This window comes from Lithobates pipiens, unplaced genomic scaffold (genome assembly GCF_037356315.1).
Source record: "Lithobates pipiens isolate NorthernLeopardFrog02 unplaced genomic scaffold, aLitPip1_a1.2 Scaffold_23, whole genome shotgun sequence".
Classification (NCBI taxonomy): domain Eukaryota; kingdom Metazoa; phylum Chordata; class Amphibia; order Anura; family Ranidae; genus Lithobates; species Lithobates pipiens.
This window is the reverse complement of record NW_027507785.1, coordinates 318086076-318104695: the sequence shown is the minus strand read 5'-3', so window position 1 is coordinate 318104695 and position 18620 is coordinate 318086076.

Sequence of the window (18620 nt, the reverse complement as noted above, 5' to 3'; positions counted from 1 at the left end):
AGGGGTGGTGTAGTGTTTCGCACTCTCGCCTAGCAGTAAAAAGGGTTGCTGGTTTGAATCCCAACCATGACACTACCTGCCTGGAGTTTGCATGTTCTCCCTGTGCCTGCGTGGGTTTCCTCCGGGTACTCCGGTTTCCTCCTACACTCCAAAGACATGCAGGTAGGCTAATTGGCTTCTGTCCAAAATTGACCCTAGTATATGAATGCGGACCTTGGATTGTGGGCTCCTTGAGGGTAGGGACCGATGTGAGTGTGCAATGTACAGGGACAGGAACAATTGTAGACACTCACTCAGGTTGAATTGGATGGACTGGTGTCTTTATTCAACCTTACTAACTCTGTAACTATGTAACTATATAGAGTGCCGAGTTCAGGGGTGCGCTGCATATAGACTGCTGAGTTCAGGGGTGCATTGCATATAGAGTGCCGAGTTCAGGGGTGCACTGCATATAGAGTGCCAAGTTCAGGGGTGCTCTACATATAGAGTGCCGAGTTCAGGGGTGCGCTACACAGAGTGAAGAGGTGCGCTGTGCAGAGTTCAGGGGTGCGCTACACAGAGTGAAGAGGTGCGCTGTGCAGAGTTCAGGGGTGTGCTACACAGAGTGCAGAGGTGTGCTGTGCAGAGTTCAGGGGTGCGCTACACAGAGGGCAGAGTTCAGGAGTGCGCTGTGCAGAGTTCAGGGGTGCGCTACACAGAGGGCAGAGTTCAGGAGTGCGCTGTGCAGAGTTCAGGGGTGCGCTACACAGAGTGCAGAGTTCAGCCTTCTTTCACAACTGCTTACCTCTGCATTTCCCATCCACATCTCGCTTTCACTCCTCTTCAGCTCTGACCTCCCTCCTTCCTAAAAGTTCCACCATCTTCCGCATGTCTTATGTTTGTTGCTATATTAAACTGAAGCACCCAGCTGGCTCTAGTACCTCTCCGCATACTGTAGGTGGCACCTCCTCCCTCACTTGCAGATCATCTAGTGGGGGTGTCAGCATCCACAATGAACCCCGGGCACTTGCATCTCCCTTGATCCCACCCTGCACTCTGCAAATCTGTTGGAGACAAGCTATCACTGGTAAACACAGAAGCCGGACTTCTGTGTTTACCAGTGATAGTGGTGAGCAGGGAGCAGAAGGCTTGAGCCAGAGGTAGTGGAACTGAGTTCAACCAACTTCCAGCTGAAAAAAAATCCCTGATAATTCTAACTCTGAATGGTCTAAGGTCATCAGTGGTGTACCCCAAGGTTCAGTGCTGGGACCCTTACTTATTAATATACACTCACCGGTCACTTTATTAGGTACACTTGTTCAATTGCTTGGTAACACAAATTGCTAATCAGCCAATCATATGGCAGCAACTCAATGCATTAAGGCATCTAGACGTGGTGAAGACGACTTGCTGAAGTTCAAATGGAGCATCAGAATGGGGAAGAAAGGGGATTTAAGTGACTTTAAACGTGGTGTGGTTGTTGGTGCCAGATGAGCTGGTCTGAGTATTTCAAAAACTGACAATCTACTGGGATTTTCACACACAACCATCATTTGGGTTTACAGAGAATGGTGGGAAAAGAGAAAATATCCAGTGAGCGGCAGTTGTGTGAAGGAAAATGCCTTGTTGATGTCAGAGGAGAATGGACAGACTGAGTTACTGTTGCTTTTCTATTGTCTGGAACCAAATAACCACTCGTTACAACCAAGGTATGCAGAATACTATCTCTGAATGCACAACACATCAAATCTTGAAGCAGATGGGCTACAGCAGCATAAGACCACACCGGGTGCCACTCTTTTCAGCTAAGAACAGAAAACTGAGGCTACAATTGGCACAGGCTCACCAAAATTGGACAATAGAAGATTGGAAAAATGTTGCCTGGCCTGTCAAGTCTGGATTTCGGCTGCGACATTGGACGGGTCAGAATTTGGCATAAAAAAACATGAAAGCATGGATCCATCCCGCCTTGTATCAACAGTTCAGGCTGCTGGTGGTGGTGGTGTAATGGTGTGGGGGGGGACATTTTCTTGGCACACTTTGGACCCCTTAGTACCAATTGAATGTCATTTAAATGCCACGGCCTACCTGAGTATTGTTGCTGACCATGTCCATCCCTTTATGACTACAGTGTAGACATGTGTACTACCAAAAAATGTGTTCGTTTTCGTTTCATTCGTTTTTGGGGGTTTTTTCTTTTTCGGGTCATTCGTTATGATCGTCATTCGTACATTCGTAAATTAGAAAATTCTTATATTCGAACATTTGGAAATTTTGAAATGAGAAATTCGAAAATCCGAAAATTAGAAAATATGATATAGTAACTATTAAATTATAGGTATTGTAATTTCCTTTCAAATTTGGCTGTTAGTGAACGTAATAAATACGAATTCATCCGTCGTTACGAATTATCCGAAAAGAACGAATGCCGCATCTAAACAAATGGAACGGGACAAATGAATAATAAATAATAATAATAAAACGTTTTTTTATAATTATTATTGTCATTTATTATTATTAATTAATCACGTTCCATTCGTTTGGATACGGCATTCATTATTTTGGGTAATTCGTAACTTCGGATACATTTGAAAGGAAATTCCAATACCTATAATTTAATAGTTAGTAATAGTTAAGTTATTATTAGTTGATTATTATTTCAGTTTTCCGAATTTACAAATTTATGAATTTACAAATTTATGAATTTACTAATTTACAAATGTACGAATTTAGGAATGTGAAAATGTACAATTTTACGAATTTACAAATTTTCCAACATTCGAATTTACCAATATGCTGAAAAATTTGTTAAATGGGTTTTAATTCGGATATTTTCGAATGAACAAATCTAAACTAATTCGGAACGAAATGAATTGCACGTGTCTACTACAGTGTCCCCGTCTTCTGATGGCTCCTTCCAGCAGGATAACGCATCATGGCTCCAATCATCTCACCACTGGTTTCCTGAACATGACAATGGGGTCCCTGTACTCCAATGGCCTCCACAGTCACCACATCTCATCCAATAGAGCACTTTTGGGATGTGGTGGAATAGGAGAGTCGCATCATGGATGTGCAGCCGACAGATCTGCAGCAACTGTGTGATGTTATCATGTCATTATGGACTAAAAGGAATGTTTCCAACACCTTGTTGAATCTATGGAAGAATGAAGACAGTTCTGAAGGCAAAAGGGGGTCCAACCCAGTACTTGCAAGGTGTACCTAATAAAGAGTCCAGTGAGTGTATATAAATGATATTGGGTCTGGGATTAAAAAGTACCATTTCAGTCTTTGCAGATGACACCAAGCTATGCAGTGGAATAACGTCCTTACAGAATGTCTCCAATTTACAAGCCGACCTCAATGCTCTGTCTAATTGGGCGACTATGTTGAAAACGGTTTAATGTTGATAAATGTAAAGTTCTGCACTTGGGGGCTAAGAATATGCATCATACATACTGGGGGGGGGGGGGGTACAACTGGGGGGGGGAATCCATAGTGGTGAAGGATCTGGGGGTTTTGGTAGATCATAAGCTCAATAATAACATGCAATGCCAAGCTTCGGTTTCCCGAAGCGAGCAAAGTCCTTTCTTGTATTAAGAGAGATATGGACTCCAGAGAGAGAGATATCATTTTGCCCCGCTGTACAAATCATTAGTAAGACCTCATCTGGAATATGCAGTTCAGTTATGGGCACCAGTTCTCAAAAAGGATATCGGGGGAATTGGAGAAAGTGCAGAGAAGGGCAACCAAACTGATGTACACAACCACAACCTTTGCTAGGCGGCCTTAACATATTGGTCTTACCAGTTACCTTCTCTTGGCCTGCTCTTCCTCGTCTAGGGGTTCCCAGGGTTGATACCCAACAACTTGACCGCTGACACAGATGAGGTCCTCTTTAAAGGGTTTTATTTTGCAATAATAACTTCTGAACAACACAGTCTCTTTGGGAACAGAGGGCACGGGTGAAGAACTCAGGCACCTTGAAACTGCAGGTCTAGCAAAGTCTCTAATTCCACCCAGAGAGTAGCCACTCGCAGCTGGGCACTTCAAGGCTGAACAGATCTCAAGCCAGAGATCATGGCAGTCAGCACGTTGACTCAAAACTTGAAACAGTCCTGTGAACGTGTACAAGTTGTAACCAAAGGCGACCAGGAACCTTTTTCTCAGTACCTTGAACGTTTCCCATCTCCTCAATGGTACTGGAAAAGTGTGAATTCATCAATGTCCTTCCCAACTCAGTAACCAGGCACTTCCCAAGATGCCACTTGCCGGCCCTCCTCCGAAGAGTCCTCCCCCCGTCACTTCCACGAGCTGTGGTGCCTCTCCAAGCCGAGAGCACACCCGGACACCTTGAATCCTCCCTCAGTTACTGCGCCTTGGACCAGCCGGGTCCAAGACTCGGGAACAGACGGATCCCTACCCCAGACCAGATGGGTCTATCAGGGGCCTTTCACAGGAACATGTTGCGGGGTGTCAAACACCCCGTGACCGGGACCCCTCATGGGGCTACCCCGGTCCTGGAACCAGAACAGACGCCACGGGTCTCGCAAACTCCTCTCCCAAAACACATGACCCACACATCTTAAGTACCCCTTCCCAGACTCCCCAGCGGGCCCCGGCACTCCCACTGATTGGTTCTGAGAAGGCTGATACCTAAACATCCAACCAGACCTGGTTCTGGCCTGTCATGTGCACCTCACTGTACACGCGACCAGGCAGAACTTCCAAACACAGCCTGGCCAGATTAGTTTTAAGGCCCACCTACACAATTAACTCTCAGAACCCCTACTGTTCTGAGGCAAAAAACTAAATTTACATGCCTATGACATTTTGTCCAAAATGTCACCCGCTACACTAATAAGAGGAATAGAGGAGCTCAGCTAAGAGGAAAGATATGATCACCATGTATAAATATATAAGGGGTCCATATAGTGAACTTGGTGTTGAGTTATTCACTTTAAGGGCATCACAGAGTACAATGGGGCACTCTTTGCGTCTAGAGGAAAAGAGATTTCATCTCCAAATACGGAAAGGTTTCTTCACAGTAAGAGCTGTGAAAATGTGGAATAGACTCCCTCCAGTGGTGGATCTGGCCAACTCAGTAGATTGCTTTAAAAAAAGGCCTGAATACTTTCCTTAATAATGTACATAATATAACTAGGTACTGACATTTATAGGTAAAGTTGATCCAGGGAATATGCGATTACCTCTCGGGAGGCATGTTTTCTCCTGCTGGAGCAAATTGGATCATCGTGCATTCTTTTTTTTTCTTGCCTTCCATTGGAACTGTGGGTATATGATTGTGTATATGGAGGCTTTCTATTTGTGTGTGGGTGTGTTTTTTTTTCTATGTTGTTTGAACTTGATGGACTTGTGTCTTTTTTCCAGATTACCTATGTAACTATGTGGCACCTTCACATGTCAAGCTGCGGTTAAGGCACAGAGGGCCAGCATTTTGAGAGTTAAAGTAGGCAGTGACAAAGAGATATCGCCCCCTTAACACCTGTTAAACACCCTCCAAAAAAGCGATTCACCATGGATCACTTTTTCGAGGGGCAGCAGTATAGCCGCGGGGCCGCTGCTACCACTAGGCAAACTAGCAACCACCTAGGGATCGTGCCTAGGGTGCCCGGCCACTGGTGTTACTACTCTCTTCTCTCTGCAGCAAGCAACTAAGTCTCAGCATCAGCAGGCAGCCTCAGCTCTATTCACACATAGTGTCAAAGGCGGCAGAGGACTGTGTCTGCGTCCCGACTACCGAATGAATGGAAGCAAGCAAACATTCATTGATGGGCATTGGTAGGCTGCATTGATGGGCACTAGAGAGGCTGCATTGATGGGCGCTGGAGAGGCTGCATCGATGGGCGCTGGAGAGGCTGCATTGATGGGGGCTGGAGAGGCTGCATTGATGGGCGCTGGTGAGGCTGCATGGATGGGCGCTGGTGAGGCTGCATGGATGGGCGCTGGTGAGGCTGCACGGATGGGCGCTGGAGAGGCTACATTGATGGGCGCTGGAGAGGCTGCATTGATGGACGCTGGAGAGGCTGCATGGATGGGCGCTGGTGAGGCTGCATGAATGGGCGCTGGTGAGGCTGCATGGATGGGCTCTGGAGTGACTACATTGATGGGTGCTGGAGAGGCTGCATTGATGGGTTCTTCGTTAAAAAGGTGGGGTATACATGGGCACGGGAAAGGGGGTGGTGTCAGGGGTGGAGCCAAGAGAGGGGTGGTGGCAAAATGAGGTTTCGCCTAGGGTGTCAAAAATCCTTGCACCAGCCCTGTATAGCCGAACATGTGAACAATCCCTTTGTTTTTTTTCTTTCACGGCTGCAAAGCAAACCTTCGCATGTGTATAGCCCCAAGTTGATGCTTGCCCAAGTTTAGATGGGTTGTCAGTGGGTGAAAAAAAACACAGCTCAACCACCTGCTTTCATTGCCCCCAGTAGGGTTGCCCCTTTTTTCTTCAAGCCAAACCTGAAGACTTTAGCGGCGCACAGCAAATTTTTATTTTTGTTTAGTATACACTTTAGGATAAACAGACCTGGGGCACCTTTGGGCGCTCCAAAGAAAATAGTAATGCAGCACACATAGTGCCCCCTCACTCCCCTGTTCAGAGCTACATTAATTTCTGAATAATGTGTCCGGGTTTCAGGGTAACTTAAACCTAGACACACGATTCAAAATCCGGACTGTCAGGGTGAATCCCGAACAGGTGGCAACCCTAGCCCCCCCCGCACCTCCAGCTGCCCATATGAACATGTTCATACTGAGACAGCACTCATGGAGAGCCTTAAACCTTTCAAGCATGTAGGCAAGTTGGCTACTGTGTGTTTGTAGTTAGCACACAGCTGCCCAGGTCAGAGGGGGAACGGGGGTCAATGTTTTTGCCACCTTTCCCGATGTGTGTGCATGGGCTTTCACTGTGGTTCAGCCTCCCTCTTGTGTGATATAAAAGGGAAGAGGTCTGAATCCTAAGGTGAGCTCCAGGGAACACTTGGAGAAAAGCATGGGGAACATACACTAAAGACTTGCTGGGACCTGAGGTCCGCTCTGGAGTGCTGATTCACCAGATGAACCCTGGAACATAGACATCTGGGCTAGAGCACTGCCAAGCATTGACTTTCACCTAAGAGAATTCACCTGTGCAGGTAACCTGGGGCAGCCACAGTTAGGTTCTGTTAGGAATGGAATATTATTGCATGTTATACTGAACAAGTTTCGTCAAGTTACAGTAAACGTTGATTTAACTGCTCAGAGCCTGGCCTGAAGTTACAGTATTCAAAGGGGTGCATGTGAGGATATGGCATATCATCAAAAGACTTGGGTCCTTAACCAAAGTAAGGGGTATGTGTAACAATGCTACAGTAGAAGTTCATGAATAACTACAAGGAGAAAAGGCAACCAGTCATTGGCATGGTAGCTGATTACAGGTTCTCCGGTAGCAAGGGGGTTGGTGCTTGGACTCCCTCCCTAGCTGTCCATCATTGCCGGTCTCCGGGAGTGCACTAGCGTTACGGAGATCTATGACCTGGTCACTTGGTATGGGAAGAGAAGAGTTAAGTGATGAGCATGTATGAGATCAGTGCTATGTTCTCGGCAGAACCCCATTCTGTTACTGGAGGTGAAGTAATGGAGGTACGTTGGCCGATGGAGTGGGCAGTGGTCCAGAAAGTCCCTCTGATTGCAACAGTTTCATCAGTACACGTGTGTGGGACACAGAAAGAGGAGGTTTAAGAAAGAACTACGTATATCTTGGGTACTGTACACACGTGGCTCATCTCTGAGTTAGGAGACCACCTTCATTTTTTACTTTTCACATGACCGTGGCACCCACCTGGTCTCCTTAAGCACGCCTTTGGGCACAGTATTACCTCACATGCAAGGGTTGGTGCCTGGTTTAGCCCAAACAACCCACTTCAAGGAGGGAACCTCTCATGTGAGCTTGGCTTGGCGCCTAACATGAGAGGGAAACATGGAGGACGTGCCGGACAACCTGTCTAACCCCCCCTCCCCCCCTTCACAAGCACACTGAGCATTCTTTAGCGAAACTGCAGCATTCGCCGATTGATTTGGCCTCCCGGAGGTCGCTCTTCAAAAAGAAGAAATATAATACGGCGTGTTCTCTTGTAGAATTAGAAATCATTTTCTTCCGAGACCAAAACACGATTGTTTGAGTTTGTAATTTTAAGCCAAACAAAGTCCGGCTTCCAAAAATGATTTGCTTGGCATCCATCCAAGTGAGCTCGTACAGAGAGTTTAAAACGAAGGCTGCGGAGGAAACCGAAATGTCTGAGTCATCCACAGGCACCAATCAGATTCCAGCTGTCATTTTTTTCAGTGCAGCCGAGAAAAATTAAAAGATGATTGGCTGCAACAGAGAACATTTTTAGGGCTGTGGAAAAGAAAGATTAATTCCTTGATTAATCGATTAATTTTTTTGCTCGATCCAAAAAATTCCGTCGGAGATCCAGTGACGTCACGGACATCGACGTCATTGGACTCCTCCTCCCTTCCCCAAGTGCCTCCGTCTGCTAACGATGGGAAGGGGGGAGGAGTCCGTGACATTGAAGTTCTGACGTCATGACGTCACCCACTGCTGCCCTACGGAACTAACATGATTGTCGGCTTTACATGCTGTGTTTTTATCATCTTTATGTGAGTAGTTTGTGTTTGAACACAAAAATTAAATCTTGTACTTAAGCGGTGAGCACTTAGATCTTTTCTTTCTATTAAATGTGGCATGTATCTACCACAGGGCGGTCCTGGGGATACATTACATAAAACATATGCCACGTCCCGATATTTGATTTTTCTAAAAAGTTCAACAACAGTTGTTGACAAAAATTGACTTTTTATTCATAGATGTAAGTATAACAACAAAAAGGAAAATTAAAGCGGGAGTTCCGCCGTTTGTTTTTTTTTAAAAGCCAGCAGCTACAAATACTGCAGCTGCTGACTTTTAAAATAAGGACACTTACCCGCCCAGCACGCCCGCGATGTCGGCACCCGAAGCCGATCTCTTGATCGTCTCTCGGGTGCTGCCGCCGCCATCTTGGGTATGGGAATCAGGAAGTGGAGCCTTGTGGCTTCATTTCCCGGTTCCCTACTGCGCATGCGCGAGTCGCGCTGCACAATAAGGATGGTCCCCGCTGTCTCTGGGATCCGCGTGTTTCCCAGCAGACAGCGGGGGACCTGCGGAAAGGGGCGTAGATTCTGCGGAAAGGGGCGTATATTCTGCAGATATCTATGCAGGAAGTGGGTGCAGATACCTGTACTGTACAGGTACCTGCACCCCCCTCCCCCCTGAAAGGTGCCAATTGTGGCGCCGGAGGGGGGGAGGGTTCCAATGAGCGGAAGCTCCACTTTAGGGTGGAGCTCCGCTTTAAATTTAAAAACAATTTTATTTTATTCAAACAAAATCTCAATGCCTCCTTTCCTGTCTAGCGTATTTCCTGTCTAGCGTATTAAAAGTACATCATAATCTATATATATTCCTATAGGTATCCAGCATGGGGATATAAAGGAACCAATAATCATCAGTACAGGAAATAATTTGCATATACAGGATATCACACAGGAATCAGCTCAGAGATATTTAGATGCTCTTAGATGCTCTACATGTTTCGCGTTCAACATAACGCTTCATCAGGAGCTTATAGTTCTTCTAAAAAAATAGAAAAAACACATAACATTGCATTAAGATAGTTTGTGGTAAAAGAGAATTTTCGACCATAAACATTATACAGTTAATTCCCAAACAGAAACACACAAAATCATTATACATGAAGATAATAGACTTGAAGAGCAATCTGCATTATATTGCCTACGTACTGCCTGATTTAACCCTGTACATGCCATACTACCACACCGCAATCGAGGGCACTGCAAACATTGGCGCGGCTACATTGATATCAATGGGTGAGTTTAAGCTTGTCAAAATCTGCAGCCAAAGTAAAGAAGGCCACAGTCACGGCATGTGAACAGCTCTGTCAGAATGTAATGTTAAATTGATATTATGTTATACTTACAGTATCTGACAAAAGTGAGTACACCCCTCACATTTTTGTAAACATTTTATTATATCTTTTCATGTGACAACACTGAAGAAATGACACTTTGCTACAATGTAAAGTAGTGAGTGTACAGCTTGTATAACAGTGTAAATTTGCTGTCCCCTCAAAATAACTCAACACACAGCCATTAATGTCTAAACCATTTTCCAGCACTGCCTTAACCCTCTTGGGCATGGAGGTCACCAGAGCTTCACAGATTGCCACTGGAGTCCTCTTCCCCTCCTCCATGACGGCATCACGGAGCTGGTGGATGTTGGAGACCTTGCCCTCCTCCACCTTCCATTTGAGGATACCCCACAGATGCTCAATAGGGTTTAGGTCTAGGGTTGCCACATCATACCTTTAATCCAGGACACACATGAATTACACAGGTTCTGTGGCTGATTTAATGCAGATAAGGCACCAAGTGAGCTTAACCACTTGCCGACCAGCGCACGCCGATGTACGTAGACAGAATGGCACGGGCAGGCAAATGGGCGTACATGTACGTCCCTTTAAATTTGCTGGTCGGGACCCCCGTGAGTCCAGTCGCGGGACCCGTGGACTCGCTTGCCGCGGGCATACCCGCGATCGTCTCACGGATCGGCCGAATGAAGAAATGCCGTTGTAAACAGCATTTCTCCATTCTGCCTAGCAACTAGTGACGCTGATCTCTGCTCCATGTGATTGGAGCAGAGATCAGTGTTCACTAAATGAAAGCCCAACCCCCCCACAGTTAGTAACACACCCCTAGGAACACTTAACCCCTACACTGCCACCCACTGGTTAACCCCTTCACTGCCAGTGTCATTTACACAGGAATCACTGCATTTATATAGCAGTGATTACTGTATAAATGACAATGGTCCCACAAATGTGTCAAAAATGCCCCCACAATGTCGCAGTCACAATAAAAATCGCTGATCGCCGCCATTACTAGTAAAAAAAAAAATAATAAAAAATTATTAATAAAAATGCTATAAAACTATCCCTATTTGGTAAACGCTATAATTTTTGCGCAAACCAATCAATAAATTACCAAAAATATGTAGAAGAATACGTATCGGCCTAAACTGAGGGAAAAAAAGTTTTTTTATATATTTTTGGGGGATATTTATTATAACAAAAAGTAAATAATAATGCGTTTTTTTCAAAATTGTCGCTCTATTTTTGTTTATAGCGCAAAAAATAAAAACCGCAGAGGTGATCAAATACCACCAAAAGAAAGCTCAATTTGTGGGAAAAAAAGGACGTCAATTTTGTTTGGGAGCCACGTCGCACGACCGCGCAATTGTCAGTTAAAGCGACGCAGTGCCGAATCGCAAAAAGTGGTCTGGTCTTTGACCAGCAAAATGGCCCGGTCTGAAAGTGGTTAATTACCACCTTAATCAGCCACAGAACCTGTATAATTCATATGTGCCCTGGATTAAAGGGATGATGTGGTAACCCTATTTAGGTCTGGAGACATGCTTGGCCAGTCCATCATCACCTTTACCCTCAGCTTCTTTAGCAAGGCAGTGGTCGTCTTGGAGGTGTGTTTGGGGTTGTTATCATGTTGGAATACTGCCCTGCGGCCCAGTCTCTGAAGGGAGGGGATCATGCTCTGCTTCAATATGTCACAGTACATGTTGGCATTCATGGTTCCCTCAATGATCTGTAGCTCCCCAGTGCCGGCAGCACTCATGCAGCCCCAGACCATGACACTCCCACCACCATGCTTGACTGTAGGCAAGACACACTTGTCTTTGTCCTCCTCACCTGGTTGCCGCCACACATGCTTGTCACCATCTGAACCAAATAAGTTTATCTTGGTCTCATCAGACCACAGGACATGGTTCCAGTAATCCATGTCCTCAGTCTGCTTATCTTCAGCAAACTGTTTTCAGGCATTCTTGTGCATCATCTTTAGAAGAGGCTTCCTTCTGGGGCGACAGCCATGCAGACCAATTTGATGCAGTGTGCGGCGTATGGTCTGAGCACTGACAGGCTGACCCCCCCACCCCTTCAACCTCTGCAGCAATGCTGGCAGCACTCATACGTCTATTTCCCAAAGACAACCTCTGGATATGACGCTGAGCATGTGCACTCAACTTCTTTGATCGACCATGGCAAGGCCTGTTCTGAGTGGAACTTGTCCTGTTAAACCGCTGTATGGTCTTGGCCACCGTGCTGCAGCTCAGTTTCAGGGTCTTGGCAATCTTCTTATAGCCTAGGCCATCTTTATGTAGAGCAACAATTCTTTTTTCAGATCCTCAGAGAGGTCTTTGTCATGAGGTGCCATGTTGAACTTCCAGTGACCAGTATGAGAGAGTGAGAGCGATAACACCAAATTTAACACACCTGCTCCCCATTCACACCTGAGACCTTGTAACACTAACGAGTCACATGATACCGGGGAGGGAAAATGGCTAATTAGGCTAATTTGGACATTTTCACTTAGGGGTGTACTCACTTTTGTTGCCAACGGTTTAGACATTAATGGCAGTGTGTTGAGTTATTTTGAGGGGACAGCAAACTGACACTGTTATACAAGCTGTACACTCACTACTTTACATTGTAGCAAAGTGTAATGTCTTCAGTTTTGTCACATGAAAAGATATGATAAAACATTTACAAAAATGTGAGGGGTGTACTCACTTTTGTGAGATACTGTACCTGCTTTGTGTAATGGTATTTCTCAGAGAAGCCCTGATCCTCCTCTTGTGGCGCTCCTGGCTTCTCCTATCTTCCTGCTATTGGGGGGGAAGGTTTTAATAGTAAAAAAAAAAGAGTTTACTGTATGTAATCTTCAGGGCTAAAATTATTTTCTTAGCATGTGTGCAAAAAAAAAAGCAAAAACGGCTCTGGCAGCAAAAAAGGTTAACTGCTTCCTGACCGCCACATGCCGATGTAAAGGGCGTACACGTGCATCCCTTCATAATCCCTGGATAGTGGGCGTGGATGTCCGCTGGTGACCCGCAATTGCGGCAAGGAGAGGCAGAATGCGGAAATGCCCTAAACAGGGCATTTCTCTGTTCTGCTTAGTGACACGGCAGTGATCTCTGTCATGTCAGTTGTAGCCAGTGGTGTCGCTAGGGGGTGGCTTTTGGGTCTATAGCCCCGAATCTGGGGCCCATAGCCCCAAGTCTCTGCAGGGGTCCCCAAGGGGAGGGGAAGCTCTCTGGGGACCCCGATGTAAGTGGGGGGCTCTCTGGGGACCCTGATTTAAGTGGGGAAGCTCTCTGGGGACCCTGATGTAAGGGAGAGGCTCTCTGGGGACCCTGATGTAAGAGAGAGGCTCTCTGGGGACCCTGATGCAAGGGGGAGGCTCTCTGGGGACCCTAATGCAAGGGGGAGGCTCTTTGGAGATCCTAATGTGAGGGGGGCTCTCTGGGGATATACACACACAAACACACGTATATTATATACATGTGTATTCCCACCCCAGGGTATGACTTTCTTTACTACGTTGCTATGGGCTCTAGCCCCAGATCTTTTGTAGACCTAGCATGGGCTACAACCTGGTTGTAGCCCATCCGCCCTACAGTTAGAACACGCTGAGGGGACACATTTAACTCCTTGATCGCCTTTCTCCTCCAGTCAGCCCCCCCACACAGTTATAAACACCTACCTAGGGAACACTTAACCCCTTGATTGCCCCCTAGTGTTAACCCCTTCCCTGCCAGTGACATTTATACAGTTATCAGTGGCTATTTTTAGCTCTGATTGCTGTATAAATGTCAATGGTACCAAAATAGTGTCAAAAGTGTCCAATCTGTCCGCCGCAATGTCACAGTCCTGATAAAAAGCGGCTGCTAGACCTGCCCATGTCAGCTATGCGTAGTCCCTCTTCCCCTTTTGATAAATCAGCATGTGTTCTTTTCCCTTGAGGAAGTGCATGCACCTAGTCCCATCATATGCCGCAGGGCTGTCTTAAAGTATTACTAAACCCACAACAGTAAAATCAGTCTGTATATGCAGCACAGCATGCTTGTTAGCCTCACTGTGGAACCTAAGGGGTTAATCCTCCGCATTGTGTAAAAAGGCTGCTTGATCCTGTATGCACAGATCCTCCTCTTCTTCCACTGACTCCAGAACAGGTCCGGATAAGACAGAGTTACTAGGGTCAGACTGCACATGCTCAGATTGGTGTGTATTGATAGAGAGTTCACGTGATCAGCACAGGGCCAATCACCCCTGTCCAGACAGAGGATCAGGAGTCCTGGATCCTGATAGGACAGCTCAGCGCAGCAGGCAAACTCCTCCTACACGGCTGATAAGAAAAGGTATTTAGCAGTTTATATTTACTAAAACGATTGCATTTCCATGTTCTGTGCACTGTGGGAGACCAGATACAGTGAATGCTAGACATGTGCAATTCGTTTAGTTACACATTTATTTTTTTTAACAAATTTAGCCAAATTTGTTCATTCGGAAATATCCGAATTTTGGAATTTCTGAAAATTCGAATTTCTGAAAATTTGAAAATCCAAAAGTTCGGAGATTCAAAAATTTGAAAATTAGGAAATTCGAAAATCCAAAAAAAATGAAAATCCGAAAATTCAAAAGAAACGAAAATAAGAAAATAAGAACAAAAATCAGAAAATTTAAAAACCCATAAACTTGAAAATCTGAAATAATAACTAACTAATAATAACTTAAATATTGCTAACTATTAAAGTATAGGTATTGGATTTTCCCTTTTAAAGTGGTTGTAAACCCTCCCCCACAACTTTGTCCCATGTAAATCAGCATAAAAAACCCTAATGAACACTGCTTGTAGATATCTCCGTACTTGCTTAGTATTGTTGTAATCCTTGTTGTTCTGTAGAATGAAGTCACTGAGCATGCCCAGATCTCCCCTGATTTATGGCACACTCTCTATGTGCTTATCTATCTGTTATCAGGACTTCCTACGGCACAACACTGAACTCTGCTAATCACTCAGAGCTTCCTCCTACACACCATGTGACCATGTGACCTCACATACAGTCCATACTTGGCCATTACTGCAGTCTTATCAGCTGAAGCTGATAAGTCTGACAAAGGCAAACATTAGACAATCGGCACAAGTAAATACTATGAAATAAAACAAGTCAGCTATGAACAGGGAAGCAGGGTTGCCATAGAAACGTTGGATTGAGAAGGAGGCTTGGTTAACAGTACAGGAAGTGCTCAATGTAAGGGCGGAAATATTCTCCACTGTAGACTCAGAAAACAATACTTAAGATGGTGCCGGCTAACCCCTGGAAACAAGTTTTTTAAAGTTTCTTTAAACAGTAAGTAATATGTGATTTGGGCTGGATTACAGTGGCTATAGTCTGATAATGACTTGTTATAATGGACTAAATGAAAAGAAGCATCAGAGTGGGAGAGTTTACTTCCTCTTTAAATTTGGCTGTTACCGGTAGTGAACGTAACGAATAAGAATTTATCCGGAGTTACGAATTATTCGTAATAACGAACGCCATATCTAAATGAATGGAACGTAACAAACTAATAATAATAAATAACAATAATAATAACTTATTATTATTATTATTATTAATTAATATTTAGTTTTGTTCCATTTGTTTATATGCGGCATTCGTCATTTCGGATAATTTGTAACTTCGGATAAATTTATATTCGTTACATTCACTAACAGCCAAATTTGAAAGGAAATTCCAATACCTATAATTGAATAGTTAGTTATTATTAGTTAGTTATTATTTAGAATTTTGGGATTTTCGTTCCAATTTTTGGGTTTGGAGGGCAATGGAGTCACCCTTATCCAGCACAGATGGGAAGATCCCAAGTAGAAGTGCGTGCCTTCACATTTTTTGGCAGGTAAACTGGTGATCTGTATTTAGCCGCTTGGCTGGACTTAGACTACATCTCCTGGTTTGTGGAAGGAAAAGCACAGATAGTGTGAGCCGAGGACGTTCAGGAGGTTCTCAGTCAGTGAACTCTCAGCCAACTCGTCTTCCTTCTAATGGAGTTCAGTAACCTCATCTGGACAGTCTCACCTTGACAAGTACAGCGCGCTGCTGGCGAGTACTGATGTGTAAAACATGTGGAAGTGTCAGCCTGGCCTCGTTATAACAGATCTGTTGGCTGAAAGACTGAACACGCGTATCCCAACGATCGAATGACGGCCCAAGTGTTACCAGCACCTTCCTTTTCTCAGGTTTGTAATACAGTTGTGCTCACAAGTTTACATAAAATCTATTCAAAACTCGCGCTGAAGTACTGAATCAAAATAAAAATGAAAAATTAGACTGCAGCCGCTGTGCAAAGGTGATACAACCTTAAAAGTGATAGAAAGTATAAAACAGCGCTGGCAGCCTATATTATACAATACACGTCCCGGTGATTAATGCCATATACATCAATGTGTTTGTGACATACAAAATCAAAATACAACAAAATTACCCAATGGTAAATATACCTCTATGTATACGGAGATATGTCTTTTGCACAATTTGAAATGTTTTGACAAAGTTTTGTATACTGTCAAATGCCTTAAATTCTTTTTTTTTATATATTTTCCTAGAATAAAAATCCCCCTGAAGAAGACCAGAAATTAAAGAGTCGAAATGCATTGGGGTGTTCATGTGGATAGTAATGTTGTAAATGTAATATTATTATTATTTTTCTTTCCTTACGTGCAGCTGTGCACTTTTAATTTCAGTGACACTTCCACTTAATTTTTGTTAATTTGTACATCATTCACGATGTCATTCACTTTCAGACACCTACTTCTTTGCATGATCCCGCTACATGTTATCACTCTCTCTGCAATCTATGGGGGTCACCATTAATTACTTTTGTAAAATATTATTACTATTACTTATACACATATTTAATACCTTGTTCCCAGATATGTTGGTCTCAACAATTACAACACATCCCCATTTTTGTTGATACTCTGCTATACCTTTGCATTCCCATATTCTGCCCGATATCGCATCCATTTCCATGCCGCCTCAGTTCCCGTGGAGGGATTATGCTCCTGGCCCACCCTACGCCTACCGCCACGCACTGCACTTGCCGTCCGGATTGGTGAGTGTGTTCTGGCTAACCATCTACACACATTAAATGTTTATTAACTCATATATTTGTCTATATGGTTAGTATATTATACTTTTTATTCATATTCCATAGAAACTTTTTGGTCGCATCAGCTCCTGATGAGTGGGGATACACCCACGAAATGCGTCGAGCTTTTGATTTGATGCCCCAGCTACATTTTATACGGAACCATATTCATTTCATCATTAATTGATTTTTTTAATTATATACAAAAAATATATATATTTTTTTTATTACATCTAGTGGATGCATACTTACCATGTGGGTATATTTGTCGATATCGGGCATGCTGTTATGGGCACTATTATGCTACACTATTTTATTTATTTATTATTATCATGCGCTGTTGTATGTATATACTATATATCATGCCTTTACTGTATTGATGTCTTTACATATAATGAATTTGATACTTTTTACTGTTTTTTTTTACTTAACAATCAATAAACATTTGAACATGGTTAAAATTTACCTCCACTATCCAAGTGCTTAATTTAAAGTCCCAACTCCCTTTTATACGTGCCTATTACCGGGATGGAGGCACTTAACTGTGCTTTATTTAAAGTCCCAAATACCCCTTTTCTCGTACGGAGATATGTCTTTTGCACAATTTGAAATGTTTTAACAAAGTTTTGTATACTGTCAAATGCCTTAAATTTGAATTTTTGTAAAAAATATTTCCCTAGAATAAAAATCCCCCTGAAGAAGACCAGTAATGTTGTAAATGTAATTGTCAAATATGTTTATCTTGGGGTGTTTTTTTGCCATGAGTGACGTTTTATGTTGTTGTTTGTGTCGAAAACAAGAGTTAGTATTTTAAAATTAAATTTATTGTATATCTGAATCATTTATTTCCTGACCTAAAGATTTTTACATAATCACCCTCTTAAAAACTTTCCATTTTTTTGTATACTCTTGGGTTGTGCAGCCCAGTGGACGCTCATATATGTGTTCTCCTATTCTACAACAAAATTATATATAATATAATATGCACAAATCTGTAAAGTGCTTGGCGCTTCGATAAAAAAATAAGTGCAGTGGTGCTCCAAAACTTTGCAAAATGTGAGATGACTCCCCCCTTTCGGTGACCCCACTCACCGGAAACAATAGACCCTCAGCTTCGCAGTCTGGGATCAAAAAAGATCTATTGATCTGGAGGTATGTAAGATGGTTCCTCAACAAACTCTTCCAAGAGGGTGTTTTACGACAGAAAGGATATGCCACACTTCATAGATGGGAAAATAGAAAAAAAACAACCTCATAATGAAATACCACTTAACATAAATGATCAAGCGCATTACAAGCGTCGCTTACAGGATATTTGGCAAAGACAGGCTTCAGTAAAAAAAGATCCGAGTTCACCGCTGTATGGCGTGTGTTCCACGGAGGCGGATGGTTAGCATGAACCAGAAGTAAGTTGACGCGTTTCGCCTCCTCCTCCAGGGCGCCATCAAAGGGCATCACTTCCGGTTCCCTTGCAATCTATTTGTACCCGAGGAAAGATCACTCCTCCATCTGGGGGTGATGAAGCGA